Raw genomic sequence first — 8,095 nt, forward strand, 5'->3', positions numbered from 1 at the left:
CCTTTCCCCGGGAGTAGCAACACCTTCCTTGCTTTGGTTCAGTGGGGGTTGGCAAGTATTGCTGGCCCCCCTCCTTGGATCTCCCTTAGGCTAAGATGAGTTTTCTTGGCTGCGGGTGATTCTTTACTAAAGCAAGGTTGGTAGGACCCTCTTTGTCCCTTCCCCCTCTATCTCTGTAATGGCCTAGCCGTTACAGTACTGTACGTCATTCTACATCTGGACCTAGTATAGGTTAGGATGTGGAATTGACTCAGTCCCTTGCCGGCCGGCAGAGTGTGCCGGCCGGCAAAGGTCTTCTGCTTTGAGTGCTGCCCGGACCTCCCTTGGTCCCTCATCCATGTCTGTCTGTAGAGCCAGACGGCATTGGTCAGGAAGCCTGAATTAGATTCTCCCCTTCCTTATTTGCACTCTTTCGGATTGCCGGGCTTTGAGGTAGTACACTCTCTTATCCTGGCATCCATTCTGTTTTCTTCTAGTGCTGTACCCGACCCGGCTGCCGGCCTATGTGGCTGGCAGCCAGGCAGTCGGAGTTCTCTGGTTCTTTTGCTGCTGGCCGGCATCGGTTGTTTACCTTTGCCGGCCGGCTATTGTCACGCCCTTGTCTGCCGGTCGCTACGAGCGGTGGCCGGCAGCCGGGTGCTACCTTGTGTAGTTGCCGGCCGGCAGTCATTGCCGGCCGACATTGGCTGTTGCCGGCCGGCAGTAACATTTGAACCAGCGTTTTGCCGCCTTATAGCTGTTAAGTAGTATACTTTAAAGCTAGTTATGGTGTGTGCCGGCCGGCACATTACCTTCTATACTGTACCAGTAGTCTTCAGTATAGCATATACTGTAGGGAGAAAACTATAGTATAGTATTGGTACAACACTGTGTTTTCTAACACTTTTGTGTTGTCTTGCACAGCCCTTTGGTGTTGCCTTACAGATAAGAAAGTAAGTTCTTTCTTGTCTATTATCCGGTATTTTAAAATCATATTTTAGGTGTGAGCTCTACCTGTTTCCTCTGGAAATTTTTCATTGGTTACTCTAGGACAGATTAACCATACGATTTTATTATCTGGAAGGCTGCAACAATTGGTTGTGCGGGAAACACAAGTGTGTGTCTTTCCTTTCTGATTTGTTATGCTAAACTGTGCATATCCAGTGATACGTAGTTCACTTGATACTCATGGAAATTTCTTCTCTTTACAGGAGGACCATCCGAAGTGCGGAAGTGCCTTCTGCAACGTCCGCAGTAAGAACTTCTGCGGACATGAGTTATGTAGGGGGCACGCAGCATGCGCTGTCTCCAAGGGTGATCTCTGGTATTGGGACCCTCAGGTATGTACCGTGTGCTCTAACTTGATTACTGAGGCTTTTGATTCCCCTAGGACGGCGGAATCAAGGGATATAGCAAGGGAGAAGCTTCGTACCTGGGTAAGGGGCTTCCAGAAGAACACCTCTGGACCTTATCTTCCAAGTGAGAAGATGAGGGCTTACCTTTTCCCTAGGGCATCAGCTGATGCAGTGATTCCCCAGCCTCAAGAGGAAATCCCCCTAGTTCAGATCCCGGTGGATGCTGAAGTCGCGGTCGCCTTGCAAGACATCCAGTTGGACGACAGGATGTCAGACGTGTCCGAGCGTCTGGAGGAAGACCTCCTGGCAGAAGGCCAGGATGAAGATCAAGCCCCAGACATTGTAGAGGAAGGGGCCGACGAGGTGTCGGCTGCTCCGGTTCAGATCCCTGAACCTATTCCCTCAACATCGTCCGCTCTCCCAGTAGAGGTGGGACAGGCCCTCTCCTCCATTGTTGGAATGATCCAACAAATGCAGAAGGAGAATAATGAGAAGGCGGCTGCAATGGAACTGCAGATGCAGAAACTTGCAGCATCACGTGGGCCCCAGAAAAGGCTCAATGTGAAAGACCTTCCCTTGTGCTCAGATGCTAACCCGTGGAGATATGCTGAGCACATGCCGATGACGATTGGGAAGATCGTCTTGTCGGATAAGTTGGGTTCAGTTCCCCTAGAGGAGGTGGAATTCTGGCCCAGCAAAGGGTCATATCCGGACTGTTATGTCCGGTTGAGGAAGGAACCAGCTTCAAAGGAGGAGACAGAGCCGAAGGAGGTCATAGTGATGGACCATGCTAAGGCTCAAGCTTTGCTTTCATCTTCGATGAAAGAGAGGGGCTTCACGAACTCAAAGGTGGCTGCATTGAGTAAGAAGCTCCTTTCCTTTGTGTCCTCTCCTGCTAGAGCCTTCCCCTTTTTGCAGAAAGGGTTTGCGGCTGTGTTAAAAGCAGTCTAGGCTGGCAAGCCTTGCCCCTCCTTGGAGGAGTGTAAACCCTTGTCGCTGGCCCTACCTATGGACCACAAGGACTGGAAGGACGTCCATCTTACCCTCTCAGTCGGGAAGGTGGAGGCTGATATTGCCGGACGTCAGTTTGGTGAGAACCTCCCTAAGCTGTCTGACTTTCTTTTGCGGAGAGAGCTCGAGACAAAAGAAAGACTGGCTGCCTCAATGTCTCTTCAGACCACTCTTGAGACGATGGCAAGTGACCCCAAGGTCCATGAAATGTTCATGGTAGTGGCCAAGACTCATCTGGCCACAGTGACGAAGGATCTTTACAGCTTCGTCAGGGCGAGGAGAGCTTGTAGGGAGTTCGTGTTCACCTCGGCTACGGTGAGGCACGAGCCAAGGAAACTAATCTCCTCCAACATTTGGGGCAAAGACCTTTTCCCTAGCGAATCGGTCAAAGAAGTTGTTGATAAGGCCGCCACGGAGAATAGAAACCTTCTCCAGAAGTGGGGCCTGTCTATCAAGAGAAAGTCTTCCCCGGATGAGGGTCCCCAACCAAAGAGGAAGACTAAGAGGACTAAGCTACCGTCTCGGCCAGCCAAGCCATTTAGACAGCAACAGCAACAGCAATTGCCGATGCCTTCAGTGCCCCAGATAGTGGCACAAACCCCGACCACATTCCAGTGGGTACCCCAGGCCGTGTCGACACAGTCCCCGGCATTCAACCCAACGTTCGAAGGGCAGTCAACTTCCTTTCGAGCAAAGCCTAGAGGAGCAGCCAGAGGCTCGTCTAGGCGCCCCTCAAGGGGAAGGGGATTCAGGGGTGGTCGCGGTCAGGGAGGCAAGACCTCAGGACAACAGTCCAAGTGAGATGATACCGGTCGGAGGGAGACTTCAGAATTTTCGGGATCGGTGGACCTTCGATCCCTGGGCCCACAGCCTACTCAAGAATGGACTGGGCTGGAGCTGGTACAGCACTCCACCCCCGTGCCTTCGGTTTTTCCAACACTCCACCCCCGTTCTGGAGGAGTACATCCAAGATCTGTTGGAGAAAAAAGTGATCCGAAGGGTAAAGTCCATCAAATTCCAAGGGAGGCTGTTTTGTGTTCCCAAGAAGGACTCGGAAAAACTCAGAGTCATTCTGGACTTGTCGCCACTCAACAAGTTCATAGTGAACTGCAAGTTCAAGATGCTAACACTGCAACACATAAGGACCTTACTGCCCAAGAGGGCATTTACCGTCTCCATAGATTTGTCAGACGCCTATTGGCACGTTCCAATCAATCGTCGACTCTCCCCCTACCTAGGGTTCAAGTTACAACGAAGACTATACGCCTTCAGAGCCATGCCATTCGGGCTAAATATAGCCCCAAGGATCTTCACGAAGCTTGCGAGCGTAGCTCTCAAACAATTACGCCTAAAGGGAATTCAGGTAGTAGCCTACCTGGACGACTGGCTGGTGTGGGCAGCATCCAAGACAGAATGCTTGCAAGCTTCCCTGCAGGTGATCCAGTTCTTAGAGTATCTAGGCTTCAAGATCAACAGAAAAAAGTCTCGACTTTCTCCATCTCAAAAGTTCCAGTGGTTGGGAATCCACTGGGACCTAATGTCACACCAATTCTCCATCCCGGCGAAGAAAAGGAAGGAGATAGCTGGTTCTGTCAAGAGACTTCTAGATTCTGAAAGGATATCAAGACGCGAACAGGAGAGAGTACTGGGTTCTCTCCAGTTTGCTTCGGTAACAGACCCGGTGCTAAGAGCACAGCTAAAGGATGCAACCGGAGTTTGGAGAAGTTATGCATCAAACGCGCGAAGAGATCTGAGAAGACCAGTTCCGCTTCGTCTACGTACTCTTCTCAGGCCTTGGTCCCAAGCCAGACATCTAAAGAAGTCGGTACTTCTTCAGCCACCTCCCCCGTCGGTGACGATTCACACAGACGCCTCGAAGGAGGGGTGGGGAGGTCACTCTCATCGGAAAAAGGCCCAAGGGACTTGGTCCAATCTATTCAAGACTTTTCACATAAACTTTCTAGAAGCTATGGCAGTGCTCCTTACCTTAAAGAAAGTCTCCCCGCGTCACTCGATCCACATAAGGTTGGTGCTGGACAGCAAGGTAGTTGTGAGATGCTTGAATCGACAAGGATCAAGGTTGCCACCTCTCAACCAGGTGATGTTGGCCATCTTCCGATTGGCGGAAAAGAAGAAGTGGTACCTGTCGGCAGTTCCCTTCAAGGAGTCCGCAATGTGACAGCGGACGCTCTATCCAGGTTCACACCGATAGAGTCGGAATGGTCCCTAGACGCAGGATCATTCTCCTTCATCTTGAGTCAAGTCCCAGAACTGCAGATAGACCTCTTTGCGACGAAAGACAAGAAGAAGTTGCCCCTGTACGTGTCCCCGTACGAGGACCCCTTGGCGGAAGCAGTGGACGCGATGTCCCTCGACTGGAACAGATGGTCCAGGATTTATCTGTTCCCTCCTCACAACCTTCTGTTGAGGGTCCTCAACAAACTGAGATCCTTCAAGGGAGTGGCGGCAATAGTGGCCCACAAGTGGCCGAACAGCGTGTGGTTCCCCCTGGCATTGGAACTACGGTTGAAGTTTCTACCGCTACCAGATCCAGTTCTGACCCAGCGAGTCCAGAAGTCGACTGTCTGCGCTTCATTACAGAAAACCCGGACCCTGCAGCTCATGATTTTCTCTCCCTAGCGGTGAGAAAGCGTTTCGGGATTTCGAAAGCCAGCATAGACTTCCTAGAGGAATATAAGTGCAAATCTACTAGAAGGCAATATGAGTCATCTTGGAGAAAATGGGTGGCCTTTGTCAAGGCGAAGAATCCGCAGGAGATCTCGACGGACTTCTGCTTATCTTTCTTCATCCACCTCCATGGTCAAGGGTTGGCAGCTAACACGATTTCAACGTGTAAGTCTGCTTTGACAAGACCCATTCTATATGCCTTCCAGGTCGACCTCGCTAACGAGATCTTTAATAAAGTTCCGAAAGCCTGCGCTAGGCTCAGACCTTCAGCACCTCCAAAGCCCATTTCATGGTCTTTAGATAAAGTTCTTCATTTCGCTTCACTGTTGAACAATGAGGAGTGTGCGTTAAAGGATTTGACCCAAAAAGTTATTTTCCTATTTGCACTCGCGTTCGGGGCCAGGGTTAGTGAGATTGTAGCCCTCTCGAGAGAGGAAGGTCGTGTTCAGTTCCTGGATGGGGGAGAACTGAACCTGTTTCCGGATCCTACGTTTCTCGCCAAGAACGAGTTACCCACCAACAGGTGGGGTCCCTGGAGAATCTGCCCTCTGAAAGAAGATGCATCTCTATGTCCAGTAGAATGCCTAAAGGTCTATCTTCGTAGAACTTCAGACTTCAAGGGTGGTCAACTATTCAGGGGAGAAACGTCAGGCTCAAATTTATCACTGAAACAACTCAGGGCGAAAATCACATATTTTATTCGCAGAGCGGATCCTGACAGTACACCCGCAGGTCACGATCCGAGGAAAGTTGCCTCATCCTTAAATTTCTTTAATTGTATGGATTTTGAACATCTTCGTTCATACACTGGCTGGAAGTCTTCCAGAGTGTTCTTTCGTCACTATGCGAAGCAAGTGGAGCAACTAAAGAGATCTGTGGTAGCAGTGGGTTGCGTCGTTAACCCTGCTGTTTAACTCTGCGAGGAACAGTGGTTTTAATTGGGACGATTAATTCCAGGGTGAGTGTGTAGTTACATACTGTGCTACAAACTAAGTGAGGGCACCGAGTTGCCCACGTTGACTGTTCCACTTCCAAAGGTGAACCTAGCATAAGTGCAGACATGTGTGCCGAGCGTTTCTAACGCTAATGTGACTGATTAGTAATACAGACTTTTATGACTTTGATACCTCGGTATGTTAAAAGTGGCACTAATGTTTTTCTTTCAGATAAACAAGTTTCTGTTTACTATCATACTTATGCTTAAAGTTTTGGTTATCCTCGTCTTATATATATATATATATATATATATATATATATATATATATATATATATATATATATATATATATATATATATATATATATATATATATATATATATAAAATTGTTGTTAACCTGTCTTTTTATTGTCTGTCAATAAACTTGTTCTTGAGAACCTTGCGTCTCCTTCACCTGTGTCAATTTATTGGTATAATTGAGCATTCATTCTATGTATATTTATCTGGGATAATTCTAATAGATTGTTCCTTTATGCAAGCTAATGTTGCATTGGTTTATGCTTTCCCTTAGCGGGAGGACTCCATCCCATAAGGGGACGGTGGCGAATTTACAAGTTTCCTCTTATGCGGATATAAACCTTTGTCCAATACAAGTATTGAGCGGAGAACTGGTCGATATTTCATATTGACGCAGTGGTTCTTTACAAACTATGCTTTACTTAATATAGGGTGAGACCACTATATTGGCTTGCCTGGTATTCATACATAGGTATATGTACTCTTCGAGACTTTCCCAGAGTCTAGTAGGACTCTTCCCTGTAGGGGGCAGGAAGCTCTAACATGGTTTATGGTTAGTTGAAAAGATGTATAACGGTAACATCTTGGGTCTCTAGGTCTAGTCGACCGGGGAAATACCTCCGGGGAGTACGGCACGTTCTGAGAATCCACAGATACAGTAATGCTCTGGTATACTTCCATCAGGACGACATGGCTTGAGCCCAAAAAACGGATTTTGAGCGAAGCGAAAAATCTATATTTTGGGTGAGATGGCCATGTCGTCCTGATGGACCCGCCCTTCCCTTTCTATGAAAGGGCTGTAGGACCCCTCCCTACATACAGTATCTGTAGCACCTCGTGTATCGCTACAAGGAATACAGATGGCGCCAGAATCGGCGCAATGCACGCTTACGAAACGGGAGAAGAGAGAGCCTTGCGAACGGCTCTCCTTTTTCTTTCTCGTTTTCGTTTTCTTGCCAATTGACCCCTTCGAAGTGTTATCTCTGTTCGGGGTGCAGATTGCCATGTGGTGTGTCAAGAATACGTCCTCTGATATTTCGCGATATCCCTGGTACTTTCATTAGGGATATTCGCTCCAGGAGTTAGAATTCTGGGTACCTTAAGGTAAATTCTCTGGGAATATCGCCGTAGTTGTAATATACCCTAGGAAGCTACCCTATAGGAACTTCCATCAGGACGACATGACCATCTCACCCAAAAATAGATTTTTCGCTTCGCTCAAAATCCGTTTTTTATGCCCACTCATCATACGGCAAAGTTAGTGAATGCCTCAGATGGAGTATTGCACGTTAAGATTGACAACTAAAGGTAAGATTTTGATAAAACTTAAGCTGTTTGTTGTACGTAACTTGGGCAAATGAGATTGTTTTTGATTGATAGTAAAATACAGTATGGTGCATCAGTGAATTTCTTTCTTTTCTACAAACTATATCTTAAGGATTTTGAACTGACAGGACTCTCAAAATAACAGGCCATCCATAAGACAGCTATAAAGCTTTGAATATAAATGATGCTGGATATTGCACCAGTAATTGGCCTGTAGTAAACAGAATTGAAAGTAATTTTGACGAACATAACAAGGATGTTAGTAGGCCTTATCCCAACAAGTTTTACTTCTTAAGAGATATTTTTATGAATAGTACTTATATATAGCTGAGTCTCCGACTCCGGCAGAATTTAATCGAAAATCGCGGCAACCGCCTTGTGGTGGTTTTGTGGTTAGATGGTTAACAACCCTTACAGGGTGGTACTTGGAATCATTCCCGTTTTCTGTTCCTCAGATTATTTCTGCCGGCCGGATCGACAACATCGTTGGTCCGCCATTT

This window comes from Palaemon carinicauda, chromosome 37, assembly GCF_036898095.1.
Source record: "Palaemon carinicauda isolate YSFRI2023 chromosome 37, ASM3689809v2, whole genome shotgun sequence".
NCBI classification, from domain to species: domain Eukaryota; kingdom Metazoa; phylum Arthropoda; class Malacostraca; order Decapoda; family Palaemonidae; genus Palaemon; species Palaemon carinicauda.